This window comes from Fukomys damarensis, unplaced genomic scaffold, assembly GCF_012274545.1.
Source record: "Fukomys damarensis isolate Sample0158 unplaced genomic scaffold, DMR_v1.0_HiC HiC_scaffold_39, whole genome shotgun sequence".
NCBI classification, from domain to species: domain Eukaryota; kingdom Metazoa; phylum Chordata; class Mammalia; order Rodentia; family Bathyergidae; genus Fukomys; species Fukomys damarensis.
The window spans coordinates 114,374,507-114,387,558 of record NW_022900951.1 but is presented as its reverse complement, the minus strand read 5'-3'; positions in this window follow the sequence as shown (position 1 = coordinate 114,387,558).

The following is a 13,052-nucleotide window of genomic DNA, read 5'->3' as shown; positions in this document are numbered from 1 at the left end:
CTTAAAATTCCATGCTCTAAAGATTTCACTGGTTCCTCATTGGATGAAGAATAAAATTAAACTCTTAATCTGGCTTTCTACTTTTCAAAGGTTATAATCTGCTCCTCCCCTTCATAAACTAAATTATGACCTAAGTTATTCTTCACATATTTCCTTATGTCTGCCTCTAGGGGTTTTTCCTCATCCTAGTGTATATGTCCTTTCTCACATTCAGAAGCCTACTGAAACCCTAGTCATCTTTTAAGGTATTCTGTGTTCCAGTATTACCTTTTTCAGTAAATTATCCTTGTTTCTTAGGAGCGATCATGTTCTTCTTTACCTGAGAAATTTTGATTAATTTTTATTGTGCTTAACACAAATAGGCTGACCATGTCTTTCTTATAATTCTCAAATCACGAAAGCTATGAAAATGGAAATTATTTCATAATTCATTAAACCATCGAACTGATAAAAATTTATCTGGTAGTATAAGTTAATCAGAAGGGATATGAGACTTTGTCTACTCTTATTTTGTCCCAGTTTACTTAATGGTCATGTATTTCAGCTCAAAATATAAATGTTTAATATTATAGGACACTGCCCTAAATCCCACTCAGTGTAATATTTAATATACAATGTATGGGCATTACTGCTTTTCTAAGTCTGGAAATCTATGAATTCAGAAATGCAGCTGTTTCCTAGGTTTTGGGAGAAGGGATTTCAAACTTGATTATATTTATATACAGTTATCATTTTGCAGATTACCTAATATCTAAATAACCATTTCATTCTGAGAGAATCTGCCATTGCTGAGTCCTAATGGGACTTACCATAGATTGTCAGGTATTCTCACCTCTTCCTTCCTGGCGCCAGATTAGGATGCATGACCTAGACTTCACCAACTGAATGGTCTATCCTGGGACTTGATTTGTTGCGGGGGCGGGTACTAGGAATGGAACTCAGGGCCTCTCAAATGCTAGGCAAGTGTTCTATCACTAAACCATAATACCAACCACCTGGAATTTGAATTTTGAGCCATAGACATTTAGAGATTAGTCTTCAATCTGATAATCAAGTGGCCAACATTTATTGTTCCTGTGGAGTGACTTTGGCTGTACCATTTGCCACCTAGTTATTTTTGGCTCTTGACTATTTTCTGAACATATTCTTCCAGACTTTAAATTGGTACTGTGAGCTGTTCACTGTCATTTTAGTATATTTTAAAATTTTTCCTTAAGTTATTCTGCTTCTGTTGTTTCTACTCAAAAACTTTGATTATATACTACTTTTTCATTCTACATTCATCCCATCTCTATCTCAAGCTCATTAAAATATGAATTACTCAAAACACCTAGTAATGACAGATTGTTGATTATTCTTAATATGTCAATTACAAGATCATATTGGTATTTAAGACAGATCTTTAAATTATCAAAAATAGGGCCGGGGATTTAGCTCAGCGGTTCGGTGGCCTGCCTTGCAAGTGCAAGGACCCAACCAAGTTCAATCCCCGGTACCCCCCCCAAAAAAAAAAACAAAAAACAAAAATAAATTATCAAAAATGGAATGAAAATGGAAAAGGAAAGATTGAAGCATTTCAGTTGTGAGATAATAGCTACATAATTAATATAGTGGAAGTGGAGATGGAGAGAATTTTTACGGATTTGAGAGAATTTTAATAAAGTAGAAAGGAGAGGACTTGGCTACTGATTGGTTATGGTACATGATAATGAGGGGGATAAATAATTCCCCAATATTTGGCTTGAACTATTAGGTAGATGATGACATCATTCAAAAAGCTACAGAACATAGGAGCAGTGATAGTTTGGGTGTGGGGAGGAAAGTAATTGATTCAACTGGAAGTATGTTGAATTTCAGGAGCAGTGGGGAGGTCTTGGAGACAATGAGTAATCAGTCTAAAGCTCAAAGACAGAAGCCACAGATCACCACAATATTGATTTTTAAATTCATGGGACATAAGACATGATGAAATTTAGCAAGAGAAAAGTATAAGTTGAGAAGAGAAGTTGACCTTAGAGTATTGAAGAACATGCAGGAATAAGTGATTAACAAAACTTGTGCAACCTTGAAAGAAGGAATGAGAGAGGTAAGAGCACTTCACTATGTGCTGTGGCTATATCAATCAATAAGACATGATCCTTGCCTTCTAAGGTGGTGGAGAAGAGAGATACCAACATCAATGATTATAACACAATGTGGCAAGTGTTAAAACAGGAGTCTGTAAGCATGGAACAGTATAAGGAAAAACATAGTAAAAGATGGGCAACATCTATTATTTTGAAGTGTAGTTGACAAATCTGTCTAGCAGAGTATATTCATGAGTGTGTGTATGCATCAAATGACCTTGATGTAGGACCATATATGAAAAACTAAACATCTTCTGATTGGATTTCTTTTCAGCAACCATTTTGTGTATTAAGATTTTCTTGGTCTATTATTTCCTTTAAACTTCTTTGTGCACATGGTACAAACTGCTGTTGGAGTAACAAAGAATTTTTTGTCAGTAAAAGAAGTCCATGGATTTAGATTAAAATAGTTAAATATCTGATCATTTTTTAAAAGATTCTAAAATATATTTTTAATTTTTTTATTATTAATATCTTCTAAAAAGGAATAATTATTATGGGTTTTATTTTTCATTAGCATATGTTTCCATTGCATAATAATTATATTCTTTGTGAAGAGTTGGTACATGTACACAATGTTATGGAAGCAATTGGCAAGTGACACACAGAGAGGGAGTAGAATGGAAGTAAAATAACAAAAGTTTAGTCCATCGATGGGGATCCATTGCACCTAATGGCAGTGCCCTGATCGATCCAGTACGGACTACAGCTCCCTCTTTTATAGGGTTCTACAGCCTTGATCTCATTCAGGTGGTTACATTTCATTTTCACAGTTCACATTGCTGATATTCAAAACATGGTGGCGAGGCAGGTAAATTTCAACCTGGGTGTAGCACTTTTTTGGTAGGGGAAGTCACCTTTCAAATTCATTTAGTTATCCTAGCCCAGGGAAAGGGGGTGTGTCTGGTCAGCAAAGTTAACAATGGTTCTTTTCATTTACAAAACTTTTTAGGGAGGCAGGATGCCTCCTGTGACTGTTGATTCTGTACTAAGCAAAGCAAATGGCTTAAGCTATTTTACATTGAGACATTTCATAGGGTTTTTTGCTATTAGAGTGTTCTCTATCAATAACACATATTGATTTTTTTCCCTCACCTCATCTCCCTCTCTCTCCATCTCTTGACCCTCTTCCCATTAAAAATGTCTATCTCCCTACTATTTATATTTTACTTTGCTCTTTATTTATATTTTGGGTCATTCAAGAGAAACCATGTGGCACATAAGCTTGTGGATCTGCCTTATTTTACTTAACATTATGCTCTCAAGACGCATCTATTTTTCTACAGATGGCTCAAGTCTATTTCTTTATGGCAGAGTAGTACTCCTTGATGTGTAAACATCGTATTTTCTTTGTCCATTCATCTGTTGATGAGCATATAGGCTACTTCTAAAATTTAGCTCTTATGAATTGTGCTACTATAAGCATGGATATACACGTATTCCCTATAATATGATATCTTTAACTTTTTTGGGAAGATACCTAGAAGGGGAATAGCTGGTTCAAACAGAATTTTTACTTTAGTTTTTTTAGTAACCTCCATACTGATTTCCATGGTGGTTGCACCAGTTTACACACTAATCAACAATGTAGAAGGGTTTTTTTTTTTTCCTCCACAGCCTCAGCAGCATTTGTTATTATTTGATTTCTTGATGACAGTAATTCTTTTGGGGGTAAAATGAAATCTCAATATTGTTTTAATTTGCATCTCTCTAGTGGCCAGTGATGTTGAACATTTTTCATGTATTTATTTGCTATTTGCATTTCTTCTGAGAAGTATCTATTCAAGTTAGTTGTCCATTTTTTATTGAGTCATGTTTTTTGGGGAGTGTGATTTTTTTAAAGTTCTTTATATATTCTAGATATTAGTCCTCTGTCTGAGGAATAGCTGGCAAAACGTTTTTCCTATGCTGTAGATTGTCTCTTCACACTGTTGGTTGTTTCATGTGTTGTGCAGAAGCTTTTTAATTTGACACAATCCCATTTATTGATTGTTAGTGCTATTTATTGTTCCACTGGAATTAAAGATGAATAATTTTATTTTAAATCTGGAAATAATGTTAAGTGGCTAAGTGTGAAATGAATTCACCATTTTTAAATTCTTGGACTATTTCTAGCTCTTGCTTTTTTTTTCAGGAAGAAAATTTTAAAGCACAAAGAACTCTAGAATGAAAAGAGGCATGCTCGGTTCTAATTTCAGTTCCATATAAGTCAAAATTTTGACTTTAGAAAAGTCGCTATACCCACTGGACTCAGTTAACACATTTCTACGAAGGAGCTGCTGCATGCACCAGAGACCTTACAGGATTGTTATGGGAATCAAGTGGAAAATAGATATGAAATTGCTTGGATAATATAAAGGTGTTTGTGGAAGACAATAATTCTGTCACCATTTTCCATGTGTTCCTCTATATGTAGCCTAATGCCTTTTAGATATTTTGGGACTGTGTGAATATCTGAGTATAGGTGTGGCACATGATATTACAGTACTAAGTCAAAGAATTAAGAGTTGCTATGTCATCCCCAGCCCTTTAGTTCCCTTTTCAGTAACTATGGAGATCACATACTAAAATGGTGATATTGTAAGAACAAAAGAGCATCAATTGTAGAGTCACTAAATGGAGAAAATCACTACTGTCAATTGATTCTCAATTGATTTTGTGTGAATGAAAAATACATTTTTATGTCTTACACCTCTTAGATATTTTTACAGTACTGGGAACTGAACCTAGGGTCTTCAAAATGAGCTACATTCCCATACTTTTTAAAATTTTGAGACAGGATCATGCTAAGTCATTAGTTTTCCCAGACTGGACTTGAACTTGTGCTTCTCTTGTCTGAGCTTCCCAGAGTACTGGGATTACAAGCATGTTCCACCCCACCATCTACATCTCACAGATTTTGAGGCATGTGTTACTTGAATATATCAATCTGTTCTTACTAAGATTGTTATAAGCTGTCTTAGTGTTTTCAGACTGCTATAACAAAATACTTTAAATTAGGTAATTTATAAACAAGAGAAATGCATTTTTTTCAGGTCTAAAGGCTGGTAAATTCCAAATCAATGTTTTCAGTAGATGCAGTGACTGGTGAGACCCAGTTCTATGTAGATGGTGCCTTTTATGCATCTGCACATGACAGAAAGGCCAACAATGTTACTCACAACATAATTCCCTCTCCAAAGCTCTGTGAGTTAAGCTTTCAACATGCAAGTTTTGGAGAGACACAGGCATTCAGATCACAGTAAGTGGCATAGCCCCACAATGTGGGATTACATAACAACATGTGACTTGGAAGAGAGGACAAACATTGAAACCACAAGCACGAAACATTGCCAGTTTTTAAGTTTTTCTATGGAAATCAGTGGTAAACTGGAAATGTTAAACTCTAAAAAAATGCTTTTGGTGGTGATCCCTGCAAGAGAAATTAGAGGTTTTATTATTTCCCTAGCAAAGTTCTTTATTTCATTTCCCAAGGTACTCTAGCTAAAACATCAGCTCTTCATGAAACTTATTTTAATACTGAGGTTAACAGCTCATCCCTGCCATGTTTAGGCCAACAAAAAAGAAAGCAGGGCAAGGTAAAGAACAAAGGCTTATTCCCTGCCCCACAAGGGTGAGCGAGACAGGTGCAGGATGAACAGAATTGAGAGATATCATTCCTTGGGCTATGTTTGCATAAAAATTTCCCTTTCATTTCCTCTTTGTTTTATTTTCTTCTGTTTCCTATATCCCTACTTTCACTTTATTTTTATCTACACTCTTTTAAAAATTTTTTTGTTGGATACTCTATGCTTAGGAATATAGGTAGTACAGAGCAGTTTAATAATTTATGCACACTTTTGAGGACTTCATAACTTACTGGGGACACATATGCTACACATAACAGTAAGGCTAAATATAGAACTATGCAGGGCAGTAGTAACCTGAGAGACCCAGATTTAAAATGTTGTAGGAGATAGCAGCAAGTGACAGCAATAGATATAACTTGAGGTTAAGGGGAACTTGAACTCAAGGGCCGGGTGAGGAGACTTGCAGTAATCTAAGGACAAGAGGATACTTGGGAATGGGCACGGAGGGCAGCAAAATAATATAGATGGAAATGCCAGTTGTTTCGAAAGCAAATGAACAGGGTTTGATGTATTGGAATGAAAGACATATGAGTAGAAATTTCCAGGTATGACCCAACATTTTAAGTTCGAACAGTTAAAAGAATAAAGGTGTTGTTAACAGAGACAAAGTTACTTGAAATAGAACAGAATCTGACTGGAGATGGTAACTGTGGGAAAGGGAGTTTATTTATGTATATAATTGGCTTGGGAAAAAGAATTCGCAATACAAAAAGACATGTCTAGTATCTAAGCAGAGCTATTAGAACTGGGAAAATCAAAAATCAAATCAGAAATGTATGTGACATTTGATACCACAATATAACATACTGATAATACTCAGAAATTGAAAGGATTGAACAAAGGCTAAGGAGTTCATGAAAAAGATGGGTAAAAGCAACTGGGGATGTTATTCATTCTTTTATTACCCCTTTATCCAATAAGCATTAACTAAGTACACTTGTTTAAAACATATTCATTATTCAGTAGACAGGTAATTGGTTTTGGTGCTAATTTTACTACCTCAGTAATACTAATATGGATATCAGGCAAAATAGTAAGGTTGGTACATTTATTTGAGAAAGTGTTTTATAGGCATCCTTTGTGCTTAGGGCATACTTATTTAAAGGAAACCAATAGAAAAATCATTATAGCTATAAGATAGTATTTATCCTTAATGAATTGGCCTACTGAGACTTTAGCTGTGCCTTTGGTATATTTATATTAATACAGAAATAAGAATTTACATAGCATTTATGATCATTGCATTGTACTCTGAATAATCTTAGGCATTTCCAGCCTGTCCTCTTTGTCATAAACAAAGAGGGAAGCCCATTCTAGTTGTCTGAGAAAAGTTACATAAATTGTGTACAGATCATATTTTATTTTCAATTCCATTAAATATTATACCTTACACGTTATCTTAGTCTGTTGATTTTGTCTTTTTGGGCCACTATAACTAAATAATTTAGATTGTGTAATTTATAAATAACAGAAATACATTGCTCACAGTTCTGGAGGATAAGAAATGTCTCTTTTATAAGGCACAAATTCCACTCACCAGGGCACTGTTCTCCTGCCCTGAAAGATCTTTGAAGAAAAATGTGTTAACCAATGCACTTTGACTTTTAAGTATATTAGCATTAAATTAAAAATATATTTCAAATTCAAAGCATCTCCAGATTTCCCTTTATCAAATTGAAAGAGAAATAACCTCCTGTCAATAAATGATCTAATTTCACAATCAATGAGGGCATTGGAGTAAACCACAAAAACATTGCTTGTTCTAATGCTAGTCTATGCAAGTGGAGCCGAGTCTGGAATCGTGTAGCATTGCTACTAGTTCATATACACCCCTAGTTTTCAGTAATAGTCATTTTTAAATTACTATCTAATATTCTTATTTTTATAACCTCAAATTTGAGGTAGACTTTGTTATATGGTCACTTTAGATGTTAATAAAGGTTTTCTGTAGGGTAGATTAAGCTTGTTGTGGGTTTTCAGAAGAATAGGAACAAAAATGTAGAGAATACATGAGTATAAAAGGCAGTGGCAGAAATAAAGAGAAAGAAATGGTTCTTGATAAAACAGGTTCTCATCATAGACCAAAGATTATGGAAGGGTAATCTTGACCTTGCAAATCACTATGTTTAGCTTTAAATTGAGATATAATATTTTACCAAATTTTTCATATTGCAGGATTTGTTTAAAACTACCTGTATGGTCCAACTGCAATATTTCTTGGATCACGTGAACTTGTTATTGGTTTTCAAACCTCAAATAATATATGGCCTCTGTATTATAGAAGAATGAGTTTCCCATAGTAACCTTTAAGTTGCTTCTTCAATAGCAGATGTGGAAACACACTTATGCTCTTACTCCTGCCCAATACATATGTTATAGAACAACAACCTAGGATTCAAAATAAGAAATCAGACCTGAAATGTTGGCTTACTTTGGAAAAATTTTAACGGTGAAATCAACCAACTACAGATCAAGTAAAGATGGTTTGGAAGTGAGATTTCTTTTTGGGAAATCTCCTAGGTGTCAGATATTTAAGGACCCCTTTATAGCTAAAAGTGGAATCAAGCCATTTCCAGACCATTCACTATTACCTTGAATGTGTTTGTAATGAGATCAACAAGGTATCTTTGCTGTACTATGTCACTGACTTAAGCTTGGCTCCTTTGCTTAATAGTGCTCTATGGGTTTCAGGCTTATTTTTGAAAATGTATATTCTCGGTATCAGTATTTAATACTTTTCCCACTCAATGCAAAGTTTGCCGAGAGAGTAAAGTTTACCATGTTTGTTAACTAAAACTAAAACAAACTAAATATCCCTGTACTTAGAAGATAACTCCAGGACCAAGGGAAAGCTTTGTGCCTCAGCTGGCAAATCCTGCTTCCTAAGGTACAGTTTACATAAGGCTTTCCCACACATCTCCTGTTGCTACGGAAACCTCTTTTGGTGTCTGGGCTCTACACAGCTGACTCATTAAAAAGTCTGTATCTCAACTCAGAGAGAAAAACAGAAACAAAGAAAATCAAGGAAAACAATGAAATATCAATTTCTACCATTTGATTAAAAAATAGAAGTGACTCGATGTATACGGAAAAGGTTATATTAGAAAAGGCAAATTCTCAATGGCTACAGTAATGATATTAGAGAGGCATTAACTGAGTCCCCTGTCTGTAAAAAAAGGAATTTCTGTTCTTTGGATTTAATAACACAGAATAAAACCAAAGCTTTAAAAGAAATCCTCAGTAACTCTGTTAGGTCAAAACATCCCAGCCAGATAAATATGTAAATTTAAGCAAAGACCATGCAGGTTTATGGGCTTGGCAGGATGGGAGCAAGGGAGAGGATACCGGGCAATTTAGAAAACCTTACAGGAGGCTTACAAACTGTTTAAACATGAAGCCCATCTGCCAAGAATATTCTAAAGGGGCTTTTCTGCTTTAGTCCCTGTCTTTCACTCTTCTTAATCAACATATTTGATGATTTCCCGGAAGACATGTTTATTAAATGAACAGGTGCTTTAGATCATATTTAAGCCTGAAAACTCTTAAGGTCTCACTGGAGTCTCAGACTGAAGGAATAAATGTCCCAGTACTCTCATTGTCACCAATGAACCTAACAAGTATAATGGGAATGTGTCTGTTTATTATGTTTTTGGCTTGTAATTGTCATGGGTACTCATGGAACTTTGAGTCTGAACTCCTGAAAAAAAGGGATTTTCTGTCATATACTGAGAATCCATTTTAGTTTAGCAATAAGAAACTTCTTTTGAAGACCCATTATGGTAAGGATTAAAATCAAATTGTTCCAATGTGGATGTGCTTTCACATATACATGTGTGCATATTTATATTTTTATTATATTTATTAAATAACCATCAGATACATTAAATATATTGCCATCCTTTGTAGTTTACATATGTGTAGAAGAACTGTGTAGCTTTTCTAAGATTAAGTTGTCTCTGTTTCGTGGTACTTTAAAATATGGTTGCACTTTAGGTCAAATTAACATTTAAGTGCCATTTTTTTCCATTTACCAATACAAATCATTACTGTACCTTTACTGAAAGGAGATTCAAATCAATAATACAAGCCACCAAAATAATATCTCAGTGGAAAGATGTACAAAAGAATCGTTAATCAATTTGTGCTGAATCTGCAAAATACCCCAAGCATTGGTACCGGGGATCGAACTCAGTACCTTGTGCTTGCAAAGCAGGAGGTGGCACCACTGAGCTAAACCCCCGGCACGATGTGTTACATATTACCAGAAGGATTACATATACCCAGAAGCTTTGAATCTGGTTTGCATGGCTAAAGGGACTTTGCAGATGTGATTAAAGAACTTGAGATATGTGGGCAGTATCCTGAAATATCCAGCTAGGTACAACGGCCTCAGTTTTATTAAAAGAAGAAAGCAAAGTGCATGCAAAGAAAGAGAAGAGCTGTCATAACCGAAGGGGATTGTGGAGTGCTATAGGATTTGAAGTTGGAGGGGCCACTGGCCAAGGAATGCTGGCAGCCTCTAAAAGCTGGAAAAGGCAAGCAGATGTGTTCTCTCCTGGAGTCTTCAAGAGGAATGCAGCCCTGCTGGCACCTCGATTTTAGCCAAGTGGAGTTTATTTCACATTTTTTACTTCTATAACTGCAAGATAATAAACTCCTTTTGTTTCAAGCTTTGAAATGTGTGGCACATTGTTTCAACTGCACTAGCAGCTAATGAAGATACTCATTAAATTCAGCAGAGAATTTTACTGTAGCCTTAGGAACAAGAGGGAGAGAACTAGACTATGACAGATAAGTGGCATTACCTCTGTAGAAATGTACACACATATGCACAGAATAATTTCCCATGACTAGAGAGTGCTACTAACATTCTGGCTTGGCCTTGACCCCTTTATCAGTTTCTCTGAAGACACAGAAAGATGGAGCTTATATGGATCTCAAGGGAGTTATGCTGAGTGAAAAATGTTAATGCCAAAAGGTTATATACTATTTGTTTACATTTATATTTTTTAGAGGTCAATTTTGCATAACATAACATTAGCATTTTAAGGGTGCATTTCAGTGGCATTTAGGACATTCCCAATGTTGCACAAATACCACTTATATCAAATTCCAAATAAATTTCATCAATCCTAAAGGAAACCTGCATTCATTAAGCAGTCACTCCCCACTAAGCTATTCCCCCAGGCTCTGGTTAACACCATCTGCTTTTGGTCACTCTGAATATGCTACATAAATCAAAACCATGCAACTTGTGTCCCTTTCTGTTTAACTTCTTTCACTTAGCATAATATTTTCAAGATTTGCCCACAGTGTAGTATGGATCAGTGCTTCACTACTTTTTATGGCTGAATAACATCCCACTGTATGGATGTACCACATTTTATTTATTCACCTATCCACTGATGAACATTTGAGTGTTTCTCCACTTTTTGGCTCCTGTGAATAGTGCTGCTATGAACAATTGTGTACTAATTATTATTTTATTGCCTGTTTTTAGGTCTCTTGGGTATATACCCAGAAGTGCCTGTGGTTATTGCATATTTAACTTGAAGAACCAACTATCAAGTGTTTTCCAGGGCAGCTACATCATTTTATATTCTCATCAATTTCTACTGATCTGTAATAAGCCCCGAAGTCTCATGTGTTCAGAAGTGGAGCCTGCCCCTCCATTTTCCATTCTGATTCCTGGTTGCGATGGGTTGAATGGCTCTCCTCTGCTTTGCTCTTCCGTTTCTGCCTCCCAGTCAACCAGGGACGGAATCCAGCTGGAGCCAAAATAAACCTCTCCTCCCTTAAATTTCAGGTGTTAGGTATTTTGTTCCAGTAACATGAAAGTGACTAATACATAGTTTCCATGCCTTTACTTAGTATAAATCATTTCAAATTTGTTACTTCTTTTCTTACTTTGTTTTCCTTGTTTGAAACTTTTTAGGAATTTATTGTTTAACCCAGTTTTCTAATTTGTTAGTTTACAACTGCTAATAGTAGTCTCTTATAATAATTTTTATTAATATAGATCAATAGTAATATCTACTTTAATTTTTTTTTTTTTGTACCGGGGATTGAACTCTGGTACTTGTGCTTTTGAGGCAGGCAGCAGAACCACTGAGCTAAATCCCCAGCCCTCTACTTTCATTTTTAACTTTAACAATTTGAGTCTCTTTTTTTGCTTCATCTAGTTAAGTTTGTCACTTTTGTTAATTGTTTCAAATACTCTGGTTTTGATGATTTTCTCTACGGTTTTTCTATTTTCTTATTTTACATATCTATCTTCCAGTTTTGGGTCTTAGTTTAATCTTTTATTTATAGTCCCTTAAATTGTAAAATTAGGTTATTGATTTGCAATTAGTTTTCCTTTTAAATATAGAGATTTGTAAGTGTAGATTTCCTACTGAGCATTGCTTTCACTGCATCCAATAAGTCTTAGTACATTGTACTTTCATATCCATTTGTTTTAAAGTATGTCCCAATTTTAATTGCAATTTTTTGTTTACACATCGCTTGTTTAATAATATGTTGTACATTGACTTATTTTTTTTTTTTGTGGGAATCGAGCTCAGGACCTTGTACTCAATCAAGAGGCAGATGGCGGAACCACTGAGCTAAATCCCCGGCCCCACTGACTTCTTTATATTTATGAACTTTCCAGTTTTCCTCATGTGTTCAATCTCTAGTTTAAATTCATCACTATTGGAAAAGACGCCTAGAATGATTTAAACCTCTTGAAATGTGATAGGGCTAACTGTGGCCTAACATAGTTTCTGTCCTGGAAAATGTTTTATGTGCATTTGAGAGTAGTATAATTTCTATTGTTTTTGTGTGGCATATTCTGCATATATTTGTTAGAGCTAGTTGATTTATTGTGCCATTCCAGTACTCTAAATTCTTACTGAGCTTTTAATTGTTCTGTCCATTATTGAGAGCTGAATATTTAACTCCCTATTATTTTGAAAGAATGTCTCCTTTAAATTTTTAAAATTTTTGTTAAATAGTTTAGGCTCTGTTTTCAGGTAAGTGTATGTTTCTACTTTTGCATAGTCAATAAATTGACATTTTAATTAATAGGGACAGCTCCTTTTTTGTATAATTTATTTAGTGTATTTTTCCTGATGTTATCACAGCCACTCCAGTTCTTTTTTGGTTAGTATTTACATGGAATATCTTTTCAGTTCTTTTGTATTCCACCTATTTTTTCTGTATTTAAAATGAGCCTCTTACAGACAGAATACTGTTGAATTATTTTGTTTTGTTTTGTTTGGCTTGGTTTGGTTTGGTTTTTTTTTTTTTTTTATTG